Below are 20,738 nucleotides of genomic sequence, written 5' to 3' on the forward strand. Positions count from 1 at the left end.
CTTGACATACCTGGCGAGAGTCAGATCGAGTAGTAAATGAGTTTCAGATGAGGGACCCTCGCAATGGCTATGGAATCCATATCAACCCCCTCCTCGACCCCTGTGTCCACCTCGAGCAATAGAACCACGACCCCTAAAAGGAGAACCAAGCAGTGATGGAGTGTGAACTGTGTTATGAGCAGGAATAGGAGATCCTGAAAACAAAGACTGAGTTTGGTGAGCAAGGCGCGATTCATGGTTTAAAAGGAAGCTATATATCTGGTGGGAGGAAAGTGGTTCAGGTCTGGTGGTGAGAGATGTGACGAGGGACTCATAATTAGTCCCAAGTCCCGCAAGAAAATAAACTAAAAATTCTTGATCAGATAGAGTATGGCCCGCGACATTGAGGGAGGAAGAGAGAGCTTTAGCTTTGTTATAGTATTCGAAAACCGATTCTAACCCATTTTTCAAAGTTGCAAGTTGATACTGAGTGTGAACTACATGGGCAAAAGATTGTGCTTGGAAAAGATTTTGTAAAGTCGTCCATACTTCATGTGAGGTATGAAAGTCTAATACTTGAGCAAGAATAGAGTCTGATAAGGAGGAATTAATGGCAGAGATAATTAATTGGTCTCGAAGCACCCATTTGGTATGTGCTTGGTTGGGAGAACCATCAAGAAAGGCTGTGGGGGAGAGAATGGTGCCATCTACGTGACCATAAAGTTGATGACCATTGAGGAACGACACTATTTGTGCTTTCCAGAGAAGGAAGTTATGAATATTGAGTTTAATAGTGACTAGATGGGCGGCAGTGTTGATGATGGAGGGAGTTGTGGAAGGGGTGGAATTTTTTCCTGGGGACTCCATGGATACGATGTATAGATGATGGTCTTTGGCTCTGATACCATATTGAAACAAAGAAAAGAAATGTTGAAGGAGAGATGTTTGAAGAAATGCGCACCACTGGACAAACTCAGTAAACGTTCTCAATGTCTCATTACTGCCTTTCCTTCATACATAACAGTGTACATATTTATAATCTCAATACATAATAGACTCTAGACATTGACCAATCAAATATGGACAGCTGTACAAGAATATTTTTCTGTTAGAGGTCTATGTTCTAGAAGGAGGCTGTAGACTATTTTTTTGAACATTCTCTGTGAGGTTGTGCTGTGCCAAAGGAACGTGCTGCATTGCCTTAATATTGCACATGATTAAGATACGTCTAAAACTCATGAGCAAATTAAGAACTCCCCATCTTGAAACCAAAAACACGTACCTTTGACGTTTTCTTTTCTTTATACTTAATTTATTACATTTCATTTTTATTCCAACATAAGCTAAGGGCCTGATTTTATCTACCAACTTTAAACCAAAAGACATAATATTTGGTGTAATTTGGAGTTTGATTACTAAAGGGGTTCGCAAAGAAGAAGAGATATAAGGGTCTATTTGGCTATGGTGTGAACATTATAAGAAAGTATAGTACTCTATATATATAGAACCTAACCAGCCAATAATTCAAAACCAGTAAAGACTTTAATAAATTAGCAAATTGGGAAAGAGAATAATCTAAGAGAAGGAAATTAAATATCTCTTCTGAGCCACATGTCTCCAAATGTGGGTAAAGATGCATTTGTATAGAGGTGGCACTTTTAGATCAATGGAACAAATTATACGCGGGCATCTACTTCTTTTGCAAATTGATCATTAGGACCCACAAAGAAAATAAATGGATCATTGCCGAAAAGCATGATCTTCCATTTAAATAGGGTTGTAAAATTAAAGTTTTACAAATTAAAGATCGAGTTGTTTCTTTACCATCTTTCTATGTTCATTTTGAGAGTCATATGTACATTCAACATTGTGATATTTCTTTTATATCATATGTCTCCAAGCGTAGTCTGACTCCGAATCCTACTTGTCGAAGCCTACACAATCCGGAGTTGGATTTAGGAGAATCCAACTCCGATTAAGTTGGTGCTCACCCCTAGTCAACTTTCCTTTTATCCCTAGTAGCTTGTTTCCAATGATCAGCGCTAGACCCATAATTATTTCACATGCAACACAGATGTACATATGTAATTTGCTCGCTAGAGGGGTCTGTACAGAAAGACTATAAGACAATGAAAGAATTATGGTAACAATTTGGATAAAATGCAAGAAAAGTTTAATTTGATAGACTAAAACAACATTACATTTGATAAGAATATATATCATCATCATGTTGATTGATTCGTAAACTTTTTGTATATGACATATATAGATATTACTCTTTCATCGGCAAACGCCTATTATATATGTTAATACCCCTCGAAAGTGATAGTGGGTTTCTGATCCAAAAACGAAGCAATGAAAGTGATAGTAGTCTTGGCCGGCCACAAGAGATCGACGCAGATAGAAAGGCTTATCAACGCTTGCTGCCTACGAATTGGATGCTGCTTGTTTGACATGATATTAAAGTTTTGTGGGGTCTACTACTACAATTATTCACTCTTTTTATTTTCCTTTTTCCAAAGCTAGCTAGAACCATTGAACATTGAAGACTAGTGCGGTACTTAATACGACTAATATTTTGTGGAAAGGCATCATGTATTATAACTTCCCTCCAAACTAAGAAATAAAAAATAAAAGTATTATAACTTCCCTCCAAACTAAGAAATAAAAAATAAAAGAAGAATAATGCTACTTGTCCCGACAAATGGGTCCCGACGTGGGTTTCGATAATTATTTTTTTTTTTACTTAGCGATTAAGAAATTATGATGTTGTGAATTCTTTTTTATGTAAGAGTATAAAAAAAATGAATAGAAAAAAATAATAAATAAATAAATAAAAAGCCAAATGATCTTATCAAGATCCATTCTCGGACGGGTGTAGCACGACTCATAAAAGAAACCAAGTTTCATGAGTGATCATGGTCTTTAGAATCTTTTTCATATATAATACGTATCAATTATAGCTAGCACCCAACTATATACAATATTACCACTCCAATTACGTAGAATCTGGTCACGAGGGAATAGTTAGCAATATATATATATAAGGTCCATGAGCATTATTCCGTAACTTTACTTTGATAGATACATTTTTCATTTTCAAGGGCCAATTTAGCAGCTTTTGGGTTGTGCTTAGAAAATAATAGTTACCTAGCTTGAACTAATTTTGTTTTCGAAAATTTCTACCTGTTATTTTCCACTTTTTGAGTCAGAGAAAAAAAAAATCTTCAGCTTCTTAGTTTGTTGTGCTCAGGGGCTAATCGGTCCGGTTTTTTACAAATTTTGAAACAAAACTAATGTACATTGGTTTTGAAAATTTAAAAACCCATACGAACCAATTCATAATCAAAACTGAAACTTTTGGTTTTTCCAGTTTATGTCCAATCCGATTATTTTGAAATCTACTCTCTTGTAAACTTAAGCTCCTGTTGTAGCCATCATGTATATATAGTGACAATCACTATATCATTCTACTTCTTAGGTAATGTTCTTTGGATCTTCTATGGCTCAGGACGAACAAGGTTCTCTCCAAACAACTAAATCCTGTTCAAGAGTAGGAATCTATCAATCAATATATTCATCACAATTGACAACCACGACAAAATATCAGACTATTTCTATCTTTAATTGTGAAAAAATGTTTGGGTATGGATAATTCTTGCTAGGAGATTCTTATCTTTGGCACACACTTTATACGTCCAAATAACTGATGAATGGAGGATGCGTTCAAATCAAAAAATCGGATTGGAATATATACCCATCCAACAATAAAGACGATCCCATGAATGACCAGAAAGTTGAAAGTTGTGAAATTATACTCAGGTGATAATCGATACATTTACAACTCTTTTAGAACTATTCTATATAATTCAAAAACCAATCAATGTAATTTTGTCTCTTCATTAATTAGAAATAGAGAAATGATATTTGCAGTATTAAGATGTGCAAGTTATGCGTGCTCATTTCAAAAAAGTTGATAAATTTTGTACCCACATAAAAAATTATTTTTTTAATGGTGGACTCCAACATTTTTCAAATGGAGTGTGCGAGACTTGCTCACCTTAAAACTATATCTAACGTTACTCTTAAAGATATTTCCAACTTTATAATTGAGAACGATAATTGTAAGGGAAAAAAGTTAGTGCTAGCTAGGTTGTTGTACCCTATATATAGATAGCATTAAGGATGCAACGACGTTAAAAGCTCAACATAGAGCAAGCAATCCCTTAATTAACGTCTTCATCCAAAAGTCTCTCCTAGACTTCGTCGTGGTCCCTTATAATTAAGATGGTTCGGTTGCCGTTTAACCTTTCATCCTTTCCGCAAATTGTATCTAAGGGTAAAGTTCCCTACACAGAGGAAGAGTTAACCAATGTTTTCAAGAAGCACGATATCAATGGAGATGGCAAACTTTCGTGGCTAGAGCTGATCGCAGCCTTTGAAGAACTCGGATCACGTTGGCCTTGGTTTAGAGCTAAGGATGCATTTGGTCATGCTGATCAAGATAAAAATGGGTACGTCGATATTAAAATGGAGTTGAAACTCCTTGTTGCCTATGCCTCTAAATGTAACTATATCAGGAAAAACTGAGAGAAAGTCGAGGTTTTCGAACGCTGCTGTAGTGAGGGTTTTTAATCCCTGTTAATTTCTAATTATATGTACATGTGATCGTTTGTAAGTTTAAGTCGATCACTGACTCGCTTTATTATCACAATCAGAATTGCCTGCATCACTCTGTGTGTGTGTGTGTGTGTGTGTGTAAGTATTGGTTTGAGAACTCGTTTAATTACTTCGCTATACTCTATAAGCGCTAGGGCCAAGGTTGTGCAAAAACTAGGTTTTTTCAAGTCCGCTCAATTGGACTCAAAACTTTTGGAGTTTGAAACCAGACCAAGTTAGAGTTCAAATATTGATGAAACTTGAGTCAACTTAGAATTCGGAGTTGGGGTCATACCTTAAAAGAGGTTGGCTGGCTAGAGACAATGTGATCCAAGGCGTGTATGAGTTATTTTACTCAGCAATCTTACATCACTGTTAATGTATAAATTTGCACAACAGACCAGAAAGAATGAAATAATGATTCCCGACTCACGATGAAGATTCAAGCATTGATACGATATTCATTGCATTCATCCATGAAATAAATAACAAATAAGCGAATAAAAATAAATAAAGAAAGAAACAGGAATTTAAGTGGTTTGACATAATGCCTACATCCAGGAGTTGTTTGGGAGTGAAATCCATTATAATGGGAGATTTTACAATCTCTCATGGCCTCACATATCTCTCAATACACTAGAGAAATTTAGGAAAGGTCCTTTGGTGTCGTTATCTGTAGCGCCCTCGACCCCCACATGCAGTTTGGTGGAACTCGTGATACCGAGATGATGACTACACGAACTATACATCCCATCGTATTGTGCAAGTGTATACAAACAGGCAAACTGTGTACATCATAATTACGCAACGGAAAAATATAAGGCGGTCAGAAATTAAGTACCATAAAGTTTAACAACAATACAACCCGAATTAAAGTCATCCAAGAGGTTAACGATTCCATGAAATAGAACTGTAGGTAGGAATACCACAATGAGATTTCACAATCTCACTAAATAAATCAATAGAATAACAACAAAGAGATTCAAGCAGGAAATTATACAAGCAAACATGTTTAGTAGTTGTGAAAGCAACTACTCAAAATAGCCATTTTTACCACCTTCCCAAAACTCATTTAATTATAGCTGTGCACTCCAAAACTCCCATTTGTACCCAAACACAACCATTTATTACGTGTACACCATGGTCTCCCCTCGGGACCACCCACATACCGCGTGTGTGACTTTGTTACGAGCGATGCCCAACTCTGCCAGCAAAAGGGCTCCAGACTCGTACCAAGAGCATTACCTTCTTGGCTGAGTCTGACGTCGCCTGACGCCAGCCCAGGAGAAGTCACTCAGTTTTACATGCTCCCAAATGACCAGAGGAGCTCTTCCGAGATAATACCCCATCTTGGCTTGGGGTTGTGGCACGCACGCATCCACACAACATATATATTTACCCAAAACTCAGGTTTCAGATTACACAGCGTAACATAGAACATAGCACAGTTGAATAAATCATGGCAAATACCAATAACAGTAATATACAGATGCATGACAGAGAGTTAATTGGATGGCATGGCTTATCACACAACAACAAAGCAGTCACAAATTCAAAGTTTCAAAAATCCCACTACATGCATTTCTCATCCTCCATCCAGCCCTTGGCCCAAATTCCGACCACAACTACGTCAAATATTCCCAACACTTCCCCGAACCCAAGGCCCTACTCAAACACAACCAGACTGCAACAAAGCTAGCAATAATTTCACGTTAGAAATTCCAGGGTCACAGGGGAGTGTTACTTACAACGTGGAAGGTAAATATTTTGGACGATCGTGTGTGATGGTTTATGGGGTTTTACGATTGAACGCGTGGGCGCGTCGCTATGCAAACAGACAAATTGATTAGATTAAAACCGGTCATTTGATAAAATGAAACACAAGGCAATAGGCATAAAGGCTTACTGTCGTGGCATCTAGAGGCGTGGAGCACGGCGGAGCAGTGGCGGTAGGAGGTGGCTATGGTGAAACCTACAGAACAGAGGGGCAAAAATGTTTTAATGAAGATGGCAGGTTTGACGTGCTAGTGGGTGAAGGTGAGGATTTTCGCGGTGGGGTGCAGAGGAGCACAACGGGACAACAACTACATTGAGCTTTAGCTCACGAATTGGGTGGAACTCAAGGAAGAGAACGACAGGAAAGGGAAGTGGGGTACATGGGGTGGTTGTGCGGCCACCGAAAGACAGCTGGGGCGCTAGGTGGTGTTAGGGCAAAAATAAGACTAAGGGTTTTGGGATGCCAATCAGAGGGTGGGGAAATCCTTGAACATGATTTTGAGAGGGGAGAAAGCCGATTGAGAGATGGTTTGAGGGATGAGGAGGTCAGCCTTTTTATAGGGTGAGGGGTGGGTCTCGACAATCGCAGTCACGACTGCGATTGGGGGTGTAGGGCAGCATGGGCTTCATCAGCGATGCACGCGTCGCGTGCGACAAGTGGCTGACAGTGCATGCAAGTCTTCACCATGGCCGATGAGAGCTCGGGAGCAGAGGGAGTGGGAGAAGATCAAAGAAAATGGGAATCAGATTGGGGAATAAGAGAGGTGGGCCAGTTGATGGTGGAGGTTCGTGCTCGATGCATGCGTGGCAAAGCTGACTGGCAATGGTGGAGTTCACGAGCCACGGGAGGATGAAGGAAGAAGAAGAAGAAAAGAAAAAAGAACAGAAAGAAAGAGAAGGGTGCGGCACTAGGGAGAAAAAGAAAAGGCTAGGGTTTTCATTCTACACGCCAAAACAACGTCATTCCGGGGGGAAAGAATTCACTTCCCAAGCCACTAAATGGTGGCTTTTTTTAAGAAGGGGGCTGGGCTCCAAGCTAGCACACGGGATGGGCATACTTTTCCTCTTTTTCAGACCTAAGCTTTGGCCCACAACACCTATAAAAACGCAAAATCCACAACCAACCAATTGGGCTCATAAAACAAATATACCTTTAAAGAAAATAATAAAACACAATAAAAAAATAAAACACACTAAATTTTTGGTGTCTCACACTATGTGTGGTGGCATTTAGCGTAGGGAGTTTCTATGGTGAACCTCTTATATAAAATTCTATTTCCTTAGAGTAATTGAGTCCAACTTGTCATGTGAAGCCTTTTCCTTTTAGGATTCTAAATCTTTTTTCTTTTAGGAGTTTGAGTCAACTTATCTTATCTCTTCTTAGCCTTATATCTTGACTTGATTTTTGGCTTTACCCTGGGGCTAAATTATAGGCTATGGATTTGACCCCTAAAGATGCCCACAATTCTTAAGGTTGATTTGCTTAACAAGAAGGCCTTGAGAATCTTCAAGTCAATAATCTGCAGAATGAATTTTAAAAATTGGTCTCTGGTTTTTGATTTTTTTTATGCTAAGCGGTAAAGAGCTCAGCTTGGAGTGATAGGCGGGAGATGTATTCGACCACATTAGGTGTGAGCACGAAGCTCTGCTTTGGCGTGAGATGTACGACTGCATTAGGTGTGAGCATAGAGCTCTGCTTGGGTGGGAGATGTGCTTGACAACATTAACTAGGAGCACAAAGCTCGAATTTGGCCGGAGATGTGCTCAACAGCATTAAGTGCGAGCATGGAGCTCGGCTCTGGCGGGATATGTGTTCGACCGCATAAGGTGCAAGTGTGAAGCTTCGGTTTGCATTTGTTTCTGTATGTTTATCTGATTGCTGGCAAACAGTGCATATTTCTATGATTGATTTTTTGTGTGCATTTCCATGATCATTTTTGCGGCGTGTTGGTAGTAAAGGACTTTCTACCCTTTGGTGTAAATTTTCATTTGATGTTCCCATTTTGGGGTTGATGTAAGAGTTTGTTTGCAATGACCCACTCTTGAGTGACCAGGAAGCCCGTCGACTCCCTAAGTCCACATTAAGCAGTTTCCGAGCTCGTCGACTCGTTCCCAAATGAAACCCGCATGAGGGAATTCCGGAGCTTGGTGTTCCAGAAGGTAATCCTCTGGCGATGGTTGGGGCACGAACGTAAACACTCAAAGTATGCTGGAGAAGATGTTGTGCATGTATTGTTGTCCAGGTGAGAGAGGTTGGGCTATCCAGAGAGATGCCAGCCTATTGGGAGCATGGGAGGTTAGGCGGTCATTGTCCTTTCTTGCCTATTGGCTCATCACGAGGGAGGTCGGGCAATTTGATGACTTATCCCACTTGTTGACTCTTGGCGAGGTGTGAGTGGGGTCGGGTGGTCCCTAACCTTTCTTGCCTATTTTGATGGTGAGGGTCACGAGGTTTTGTGACATGTGCGCCCTGTTCACCACGAGTCTTTGCAATCATCTTCGGTGTTTGGGGGGTCACGAGGTCTTTTGAGCTTAGCACCTATTTGGTCACCGCTAGTTTTTGGACTGATGATTAGTGTTTGCGGGGTCGCAAGATCTTTTGACCTGCATGCCCATTTGGTCACGGCTAGTTTTTGGACTCAGCATTGGTCTTTGTGGGGGTGCTCAACCACACTATTGTGGCGGGATGCTGAGTTCGACCATCCTCAGAGGTTGTCACAAAAATCCAAATAGGTTAGTGTAATACAAATTACAAGTTTGAGATTTATAAACTTGTGCTATTTTGCGAGGGCATGATGAAGGTCAAGGGTGCCCGCAATTCTAAGCAATCTATTATGATGACACCAAATTGAAATGCTTGAGTGGTGCCTGAGATGGGCTTCATAGTTGATGTTCTGCATATGTTTTTGCTCTGCTTGTATGAATTGGGACTCATGGTTGAGCCTAGACACCTGAGCAATTAAAGTGCAATAGTTTTGTCTCCATGTTCCTGAATATTTGCTCTGAAACAAAATTATTTGATTTATAAATTTTTTGCGCACTTTTGATGGTTGGGTTCGTTGCCTTTCACCTACTCCATCAGATGCTCTTTCTCGCCACGATTAGTTGCTCGCCACAATGGGTTGTTCGCCACGATCAGTTGCCCACCATGCTTCATCGCCCACCATGGGTAGTGAACTGCTTGGTGAGGTTGTTGCCCGCCACATGGTGCTTCACGTTGGTCACCATTGCTTGGCGAGGCACTACACAACTTGCCATGTCGGTGGCAAGGTGATGCACGTTGGTTGCCACAACTTGTTGTGGTGTTGCCACTGAGGCTCCACTGGTAGAGTCCCACATCTGCTTGCTTCATGGTTGTTGCACGCCATCTAGCCAGGGGGATGATAGTTTCTGAGTTTTCTTGGCATGAAGTTGCTACACGGGGATGAAGTCTGTCGTGGTAGCCATAGAGAGGTATGGTAGTGGAGGTGCATGGCAGTTGAGAGTGCCAGGCTTTGGTATCATAAAACTAGGGGATTACCATGGCACCATACAACAGGTTTTGGCAGTGTTCGATATTGAGTTCTTGCTATGGGGAAAGTTGAGTTTTTGCTCGCCGATAGACATTGGTCTGGTTGGTTGCCCAAGGTGTTGGTCTTGCACGGTGGAGACTGTTGAGTTTTTGGCAAGGTGTTGCATTGGGTGACTTCTTGCACGTGCATGGTTCATTCGAATCCGCCTATGACTTTTGGGTTGGGAGTTCCTTCGCGACAGTAGGAAACGCTGTGCGGTCGACTGCCAAGGGTCATGTGAGCTACACGGATGTGGCTGAAGAGATGTAGCTTGCCATGAGGGTAGCGAGGTGTATTGCGGTGGTGTTAGCTTCGGCAGAGTTGCCTAGTTTCGATTCAGAGCTACCGTGGAGGAGTATGGTTGGCGAAGCCATGGCGGCTAGAGGTTCACAGCATGGCCGTGGGTGGTTCCACGAGCTCATGGTTAGGTTGGGTTGGCGAGTATGTTGTAGTATTGGCGTCAGGCAGCTCCTGCAGCAAGTTTCGGTGATGGTGGTGAGGGCTGATGGTGAGCGAAGCCTCCATGGTTGGGGACCTTCTTGATGGTGAAAGAAAGTGACAACTGGTGGTCTGCCAACTCAAGGAAGAGCTTTCGTGGTCGAATTCCTCCTTGAAGGCAGCAAAATGAGCCAACTGGTCAGGTGGCAGTCGACGGTATCCTCTCTAGGCTCCCAATCCTCTAGCGGCTCCCCCCCATTTGGTTCGCAATTTTTGACAGTTGGGAAGTAGGGGGAAAGCTCCCTCGGGGATCTCCTCCTTATATGGAGTTTGGCATATAGAGCTTCTATGGCGAGCCTGTCAGATTTGTGGGGATCTCCTCCTTATATAAAGGTCTATTTTCTTTGGAGTGATTGAGTTAAACTTGCCTTGTGAAACATTTTCCTTTAAAGAGTATGTATCAACTTTCTTTCTCTCTTCTTAGTCTTACCTCTTGGATTGATTTTCGGCTTTGTCCTGGAGATAAGTTTTAAGCTGCTGATTTGACCCCGACAATCACATACCTGCAGAGTAGAAGAATTCTTTTATTTTTTTTCTCTTAGTGGATGTATGGCATAGGATTGTAGAGTATAATTTTTCATCATCTATATATGCCTAATGTCAACGAGAAGGAGTAAGCATGCATATAACTAAAATTGTGAGCTCAACGACACAGATGATATAGTATTATTGCTTTCACTTAGCTAAACATAAATAAGGCATGCAATTCGAAAGTTATTTTTAGAATATTTCTATTTGAAGTTGTTCTAATTAGGGTCCTAAGAATTTGATTTACTTTTTTAGTCTATATTTCCTTGCCTTTAAATAAGCCGGTTCATTAATTATTTTTCGTGTCTTTTTTGTTAGTATTAGAGTAAATGTTAAAATAGTCTATATCATACAAATGTCATGCCCACCAACTAACGGAGCCATTGCCACGTAAACATAAGCCTTAAACTAAAAACATCTGAATTAAAAAAATAATAATAGCCCCGGTGCCCCTTTGACGGGACCAGGAGTTATATTTCTAATGTGAGTAATATTAATTAGTTCTAGTTTTAATGTGTCTAAATCTTCTGTATTCTCTTTAAAAACCCCTATTATCATAAAATTAATTATTTTTTATGTGAGTTCTACATATTTTATATTTAAAGTAACGAAAACTGGTTTATATTACAAAACGTAAACAGTACCATTTTCCCTAATAATTAGCTTTTCCCAATTTCGCAAAAAAAATACCAACGAAATAATTAGCTTTTCCCAATTTTGCAAAAAAAATACCAACGAAATGAAAATTAAATCATTAATTTTTTGTGACGATCTTAAAATCATTAGAAATGACCTATTTTCTTGTAGCGTACAACCAACTAAATATTGAATTTTTTTTTTTTTCCTTTTATAAAAAGAGTTGATCGATCTAATGGTTGATAGAAAATAGAACATCAGAATCATATGATAGAAGTGAGATAAGAATATAGTATACAGTATTACTCGATATCTTACCTATGATTCCCGCCCCATCAAAGTTATATGGATTCTCACTGTCTCACGGGCGATAAGTTCTCTCGGAACACCTAAATCATCTTCAATAGTAAGAATCTATCAAGCAATGAAGTAGTGATCACAGTTGGAATGTTAAAAATAGGGGTTTCAAGTGAAGAATATATATAATTACTCACCTGATTTGGGGCCACTTGTATCGAAGAAGCTTACTGGAATAGGCATGCAAGGAAAAAGACTCCCACGAATGACCAAAAAGTTGGAAGAAAAAGAAGAAAATTAAAATTCCTATCTCATCGAATTATTTATAGATATATTATAAACTTTTCTTGACTGCAGAATCTCCTGATCATATTTTCAGTTGGAAAACTTGCATATTAAGAAGCATAATTTAAAGAAAAATAAATAAAGAGTGCAGCTAGCACTCTATATATAGGAGGGTAGTGTTAATTTAAACCTTGACAAGAGCGAGTAATCCTTTAACATCTTCACCCAAGAGTCGCTACAAGATTTCGTGGTCCCTTATAAAATGGGTAGGTTGCCCCCCACTGTGGTAGAGTACTCTGAGCAAAGAAAATATAAGGGTGATCAAGTCCCCTGCACTGAAGCGGAGTTAAAGGCCATTTTCGAGAAGCACGATGACAACAAAGATGGCAGACTTTCGAGGTCGGAGGTGAAGGCGGCCTTTCACGAACTCGGATCACGTTGGCCTTGGTTTAGAGCAATGAAGGGATTTGGTCAGGCTGATCGAGATAAGAATGGGTACATCGATATCAAAACGGAGTTGAAACCCCTTGTTGACTATGCCTCGAATTGCAACTATATATATCATCAATAGAAACAAGAATGAGTAACAATAACATGATGCATGTATGGTTAAAGCTAGACATGTTGGCCAGAGTCGTGCTAGCTCCACTCGGCAAGGGATATCTATTGAGATTGTCGCTGTTGTAGTGAGGGTGTAAGTCCGGCCTGTTATCTTGTTATATATGTGACCACTTTTTGCGTGCTTCCTTCCGATTATTGGTTCCTTATTCCTAAAAACCGACACATATTTTGAAAGGTTAGTACTATTATTCCAATGGGAGAGTGAATTCGACTCTTACTCGACTCTTGGTCAAGCAAGATATATATCAAAATAACGGCTTAACAGTCTTGAGCCTCCATTGTGGGAGTGTTATGATGCGAGCAACGGTATTAACGGCTGGAAAGGAGGAAAGTAGAAAATATGAAACGAGGCATTTTGGGATGGTGCATCTCATGTAAAAGGAACGGATGTAATAATGGGTTTTACGTTTTGATTGTTGTGTTTTACACATCATGTTATAAACACTGCGTTTTGAGTTCTTGTAATAAGTATGCCCCGAGTGTATATAAGTGCATGGGAAAATGCTTATGGATTGATCATCTGGCCGAAAGTAAATTACTCTAAAGGGCCTTAACTCTGAAAACATATTAATGGAAGCCACTGGAAAACATTTAAAATCTTCCTTTGCGTTGAAACAGACATGGTCAGTACTAGAGTTAATAGCAGTAGAAAATAGTAAGAAAGTGGATGAAGTTTATGCTAAAGTGGTAGAGAGGTGCTTCAGGAGTTTCAACGAGTTTTTTTGGAACCAGTAGGACTAGCACCACCAAGATCATTTGACCACCAAATTGTATTGTAAGAAGGGATTGCTCTGGTCAGTTAGACCTTATAGAGGGCCGGCCCTCATTATTAGAAAATCGTGATTAAGAAGATTGTACAAGCATTGCTGAAGAATCGGGTTTAAAGGCCAAGCCAAAGTCCATTATCTTCACCAATATTATTAGTCAAGAAGGCTGATGGAAGCTGGAGAATGTGTATGGACTGCAAAGCTTTGAATCAAGAAATTATCAAAGACAAATTTCTCATACTTGTCATTGATGAATTACATCATGAGCTCTTCGGTACTAAGGTTTTTTTCAAAATTTGATTTAACCTCAGGCTATCATCAAATCTCCAACTTCTTAATTTGTTGTGCTAGAGGGGTAATCGGTCCAATTTTTGAAAAATTTTGAAAAAAAACTGATATACATTGGTTTTGAAAATTTAAAAACTAATACGGACCAATTCATCTTCGAAATTGAAACTTTTAGTTTTTCCGGTTAATGTCCGGTCCAATTTTTTCGGTTAACCATTTACATGTGTGGTACTAAATAAGTTGAAAATAAATAATCAAATGTGTAAAAATATATTTATAAAAAAGAATATATTTATCCTCGGATAATCAGGTGAGTGGCCCATCAATTTTTCATATGGAGATTTATAGTCCAGTATAGGTGTGGGCATGCGATTAATTAAAAAAGTGGCAGTCTGAAAAGCTTCGGCCCAGTAACTTTGAGGCATGGAGGCATGGGAAAGTAAGGATAAACCAGTTTCTACGATATGACAATGACTATGTTCAACACTCTCATTTTGTTGATGAGAGTGCAGACACGTGATACGATGTGTGATCCCAATATTTTTGAAAGACATTGAGAGGAAAAATCGGTTTGAACCGAGACCAAATTTTTTTTAAAGGTATTTTTAACAAATTTAAGGAAAGCAAGAAGGAGAGTAGAAACATTAGACTTGAGCTGCATGTGAAAAAACCAGATAAACTTGGAAAAGTCATCTATGATAGATAAGTAATAACGACATGAATTAGAAGATAATGTTGGGGCCGGACCCCATACATCCAAAACAAGTAATTCAAACGGCCCAATGGACTGAGAAAGGGACATGGGATGGGGCAAGGCATGAGCCTTGGCTTCATTACAAGCAGAGCACTGAAGGAACCCTCTTTGAGATGTAAGGGGCAACTGAAAACGACTAAGGATAAAAGAGGTGGTCTGAGAAGAAGGGTGACCAAGCCTTTGATGCCAGTTCTGAACATATGTTCTAATATCGATGCAAGCTTGAGGAGAGGAAGACAATGCAGAAGTGGAGAGAGTGGTGGTGGATGGCAAGACGTAGAGACCAACCTTAACAGGGCCCTGTAGAAGAACCTCCTGGGAACGCAGATCCTTCACACAAAAAAAATGAGAGTGAAATTCAAAAAACACACCATTATCAATATAGAACTGACGGACAAAAAGGAGATTTTTAAAAATTAAGGGAACATGTAAAAGTTTGTGTAGGAGAAATTTGCCAGAAGGGGAGTGGATTTGAGCCGAGCCAACATGTTGAATCGACAAAGAAGACCCATCTCCAATGCTGACAGAGTCGGATCCCTGGTATGAGATTGAATCCAGATTCAAGAAGGACAAGTCGGGTGTGAAGTGACGACTCGCAGCAGTATCCGGGAACCAACTGGCGGGCGGAGCTTGATTTTGTGGAAGAGCTGTGTAGTTGGCAGAAAAGGAGGATGGAGGAGAAGCCTGGTATGACTGGTTGAAGTGGTGATAGCAGGTAATGGCTGTGTGGCCTGACTTGTGACACACTTGACATAATGGACGAGAGTTAGATCGAGCAGTAAATGAGTTACCAGATGAGGGACCCTCGCGATGACTATGGAATCCAGATCAACCCCCTCCTCGACCCCTTCGTCCACCTCGAGCAGTAGAACCACGACCCCTAAAAGGAGAACCAAGCAGTGATGGAGTGTGAACTGTGTAATGAGCAGCAAGAGGAGATCCGAAAAACAAAGACTAAGTTTGGTGAGCAAGGCACGATTCATGGTTTAAAAGGAAGCTATATATCTGGTGGGAGGAAAGTGGTTCAGGTCTGGTGGTGAGAGAGGTGACGAGGGACTCATAATCAGTCCCAAGTCCCGCAAGAAGATAAACTAAAAATTCTTGATCAGAGAGAGTATGGCCCGCGGCATTGAGGGAGGAAGAGAGAGCTTTAGCTTTGTTATAGTATTCGAAAACCGATTCTAACCCATTTTTCAAAGTTGCAAGTTGATGCTAAGTGTGAACTACATGGGCAGAAGATTGTGCTTGGAAAAGATTTTGTAAAGTCGTCCATACTTCATGTGAGGTATGACAGTCTAATACTTGAGCAAGAACTGAGTCTGATAAGGAGGAATTAATGGCAGAGATAATAAATTGGCCTCGAAGCACCCATTCGGTATGTGCTGGGTTGGGAGAACCATCAAGAAAGGCTGTGGGGGAGGGAATGGTGCCATCTACGTGACCATAAAGTTGATGACCATTGAGGAACGACACTATTTGTGCTTTCCAGAGAATGAAGTTATGAATATTGAGTTTAATAGTGACTAGATGGGCGGTAGTGTTGATGATGGAGGGAGTTGCGGAAGGGGTGGAATTTTTTCCTAGGGACTCCATGGATACGATGTATAGATGATGGTCTTAGGCTCTGATACCATATTGAAACAAAGAAAAGAAATGTTGAAGGAGAGATGTTTGAAGAAATGCGCACCACTGGACAAACTCAGTAAACGTTCTCAATTTCTCATTACTGCCTTTCCTTCATACATAACAGTGTACATATTTATAATCTTAGTACATAACAGACTCTGGACATTGACCAATCAAATATGGACAGCTGTACAAGAATATTTTTCTGTTAGAGGTCTATGTTCTAGAAGGAGGCTGTAGACTATTTTTCTGAACATTCTCTATGAGGTTGTGCTGTGCCAAAGAAACGTGCTACATTGCCTTAATATTGCACATGATTAAAATACGTCTAAAACTCAAGAGCAAATTAAGAACTCCCCATCTTGAAACCAAAAACACGTACCTTTGACGTTTTCTTTTCTTTATACTTAATTTATTACATTTCATTTTTATTCCAACATAACCTAAGGGCCTGATTTTATCTACCAACTTTAAACCAAAAGACATAATATTTGGTGTAATTTGGAGTTTGATTACTAATGGGGTTCGCAAAGAAGAACAGATATAAGGGTCTATTTGGCTATGGTGTGAACATTATAAGGAAGTATAGTACTCTATATATATAGAACCTAACCAGCCAATAATTCAAAACCAGTAAAGACTTTAATAAATTAGCAAATTAGGAAAGAGAATAATCTAAGAGAAGGAAATTAAATATCTCTTCTGAGCCACATGTCTCCAAATGTGGGTAAAGATGCATTTGTGTAGAGGTGGCACTTTTAGATCAATGGAACAAATTATACGCGGGCATCTACTTCTTTTGCAGATTGATCATTAGGACCCACAAAGAAAATAAATGGATCATTGCTGAAAAGCATGATCTTCCATTTAAATAGGGTTGTAAAATTAAAGTTTTACAAGTTAAAGATCGAGTTGTTTCTTTATCATTTTTCTATCTTCATTTTGAGAGAGTCATATGTACATTCAACATTGTCATATTTCTTTTATATCATATGTCTCCAAGCGAAGTCTAACTCCGAATCCTACTTGTTGAAGCCTACACAATCCGGAGTTGGATTTAGGAGAATCCAACTCCGATTAAGTCGGTGCTCACCCCTAGTCAACTTTCCTTTTATCCCTAGTAACTTGCTTCTAATGAGCGCTAGACCATTTATTTCATACCCAACACAGATGTACATATGTAATTAGCTAGCTAGAGGGGTCTGTACAGAAAGACTAAGACAATGAAAGAATTATGGTAACAATTTGGATGAAATGCAAGAAAAGTTTAACTTGATAGACTAAAACATGCAACATTACATTTGATAAGAATATATATCATCATCACGTTGATTGATTCGTAAACTTTTGTATGACATAGATATTACTCTTTCATCAGCAAACACCTATTATATATGTTAATACGCCTCGAAAGTGATAGTGGGTTTCTGATCCAAAAACGAAGCAAAGAAAGTGATAGTAGTCTTGGCCGGCCACAAGAGATCGACGCAGATAGAAAGGCTTATCAACGCTTGCTGCCTACGAATTGGATGCTGCTTGTTCCACGTGATATTAAAGTTTTGTGGGGTCTACTACTACAATTATTCACTCTTTTCATTTTCCTTTTTCCAAAGCTAGCTAGAATCATTGAACATTGAAGACTAGTGCGGTACTTAATACGACTAATATTTTGTGGAAAGGCATCATGTATTATAACTTCCCTCCAAACTAAGAAATAAAAAATAAAAGAAGAATAATGCTACTTGTCCCGACAAATGGCTCCCGACGCGGGTTTCAATAATTTTTTATTTTTTATTTCTTAGCGATTAAGAAATTATGATGTTGTGAATTCTTTTTAATTTAAGAGTATAAAAAAAAAATGAATAGAAAAAAATAATAAATAAATAAATAAAAAGCCAAATGATCTTATCAAGATCCATTCTCGGACGGGTGGAGCACGAGTACTCATAAAAGAAACCTAGTTTCATGAGTGATCATGGTCTCTAGAATCTTTTTCATATATAATACGTATCAATTATAGCTAGCACCCAACTATATACAATATTACCACTCCAATTACGTAGAATCTGGTCACGAGGGAATAGTTAGCAATATATATATATAAGGTCCATGAGCATTATTCCGTAACTTTACTTTGATAGATACATTTTTCATTTTCAAGGGCCAATTTAGCAGCTTTTGGGTTGTGCTTAGAAAATAATAGTTACCTAGCTTGAACTAATTTTGTTTTCGAAAATTTCTACCTGTTATTTTCCACTTTTTGAGTCAAAGAAAAAAAAAAATCTTCAGCTTCTTAATTTGTTGTGCTCAGGGGCTAATCGGTCCAGTTTTTGACAAATTTCGAAACAAAACTAATATACATCGGTTTTGAAAATTTAAAAACCTATACGAACCAATTCATAATCGAAACTGAAACTTTTGGTTTTTCCAGTTTATGTCCAATCCGATTATTTTGAAATCTACTCTCTTGTAAAGTTAAGCTCCTGTTGTAGCCATCATGTATATATAGTGACAATCACTATATCATTGTACTTCTTAGGTAATGTTCTTTGGATCTTCTATGGCTCAGGACGAACAAGGTTCTCTCCAAACAACTAAATCCTGTTCAAGAGTAGGAATCTATCAATCAATATATATTCATCACAATTGACAACCACGACAAAATATCAGACTATTTCTACCTTTAATTGTGAAAAAAATGTTTGGGTATGGATAATTCTTGCTAGGAGATTCTTATCTTTGGCACACACTTTATACGTCCAAATAACTGATCAATGGAGGATGCGTTCAAATCAAAAAATCAGATTGGAATATATACCCATCCAACAATAAAGACGATCCCATGAACGACCAAAAAGTTGAAAGTTGTGAAATTATACTCAGGTGATAATCGATACATTTACAACTCTTTTAGAACTATTCTATATAATTCAAAAACCAATCAATGTAATTTTGTCTCTTCATTAATTAGAAATAGAGAAATGATATTTGTAGTATTAAGATGTGCAAGTTATGTGTGCTCATTTCAAAAAAGTTGATAAATTTTGTACCCACATAAAAAATTATTTTTTTAATGGTCAACTCCAACATTTTTCAAATAGAGTGTGCGAGACTTGCTCACCTTAAAACTATATCTAACGTTACTCTTAAAGATATTTCCAACTTTATAATTGAGAACGATAATTGTAAGGGAAAAAAGTTAGTGCTAGCTAGGTTGCTGTACCCTATATATAGATAGCATTAAGGATGCAACGACGTTAAAGGCTCAACATAGAGCAAGCAATCCCTTAATTAACGTCTTCACCCTAAAGTCTCTCCTAGACTTCGTCGTGGTCCCTTATAATTAAGATGGTTCGGTTGCCGTTTAACCTTTCATCCTTTCCGCAAATGGTATCTAAGGGTAAAGTTCCCTACACCGAGGAAGAGTTAACCAATGTTTTCAAGAAGCACGATATCAATGGAGATGGCAAACTTTCGTGGCTAGAGCTGATCGCAGCCTTCGAAGAACTCGGATCACGTTGGCCTTGGTTTAGAGCTAAGGATGCGTTTGGTCATGCTGATCAAGATAAAAATGGGTACATCGATATTAAAATGGAGTTGAAACTCCTTGTTGCCTATGCCTCTAAATGTAACTATATCAGCAAAAACTAAGAGAAAGTCCAGGTTTTCGAACGCTGTTGTAGTGAGGGTTTTTAATTCCTGTTAATTTCTAATTATATGTACATGTGATCGTTTGTAAGTTTAAGTCGATCACTGACTCGCTTTATTATCACAATCAGAATTGCCTACATCACTCTGTGTGTGTGTGTGTGTGTGTAAGTATTGGTTTGAGAACTCGTTTAATTACTTCGCTATACTCTATAAGCGCTAGGGCCAAGGCTATGCAAAAACTAGGTTTTTTCAAGTCCGCTCAATTGGACTCAAAACTTTTGGAGTTTGAAACTAGACCAAGTTAGAGTTCAAATATTGATGAAACTTGAGTCAAATTAGAATTCGGAGTTGGGGTCATACCTTAAAAGAGGTTGGCTGGCTAGAGACGATGTGATCCAAGGCGTGTATGAGTTATTTTACTCAGCAATCTTACATCACTGTTAATGTATAAATTTGCACAACAGACCAGAAAGAATGAAATAATGATTCCCGACTCACGATGAAGATTCAAGCATTGATACGATATTCGTTGCATTCATCCATGAAATAAATAACAAATAAGCGAATAAAAATAAATAAAGAAAGAAATAGGAATTTAAGTGGTTTGACATAATGCCTACATCCATGAGTTGTTTGGGAGCGAAATCCATTATAATGGGAGATTTTACAATCTCTCATGGCCTCACGTATCTCTCAATACACTAGAGAAATTTAGGAAAGGTCCTTTGGTGTCGTTATGTGTAGCGCCCTCGACCCCCACATGCAGTTTGGTGGAACTCGTGATACAGGGATGATGACTACACAAACTATACATCTCATCGT

At 39.0% G+C, this 20,738-nt stretch overlaps 1 long non-coding RNA gene across 1 annotated transcript; it reads right to left on the reverse strand.

Annotated features, from left to right (window-relative positions):
• Positions 1-5,205: 5,205 nt before the first annotated feature.
• Positions 5,206-13,519, reverse strand: LOC109017842. Its single transcript, XR_004801667.1, has 5 exons — positions 12,400-13,519; positions 12,122-12,154; positions 11,946-12,016; positions 10,894-10,966; positions 5,206-5,423 (listed from the first exon to the last, which is right to left on the reverse strand). It is a non-coding gene; the product is annotated as an uncharacterized LOC109017842 (long non-coding RNA).
• Positions 13,520-20,738: the final 7,219 nt, after the last annotated feature.

The sequence above is a fragment of the Juglans regia genome, chromosome 6 (assembly GCF_001411555.2).
Source record: "Juglans regia cultivar Chandler chromosome 6, Walnut 2.0, whole genome shotgun sequence".
In the NCBI taxonomy this organism is placed as follows: Eukaryota; Viridiplantae; Streptophyta; class Magnoliopsida; order Fagales; family Juglandaceae; genus Juglans; species Juglans regia.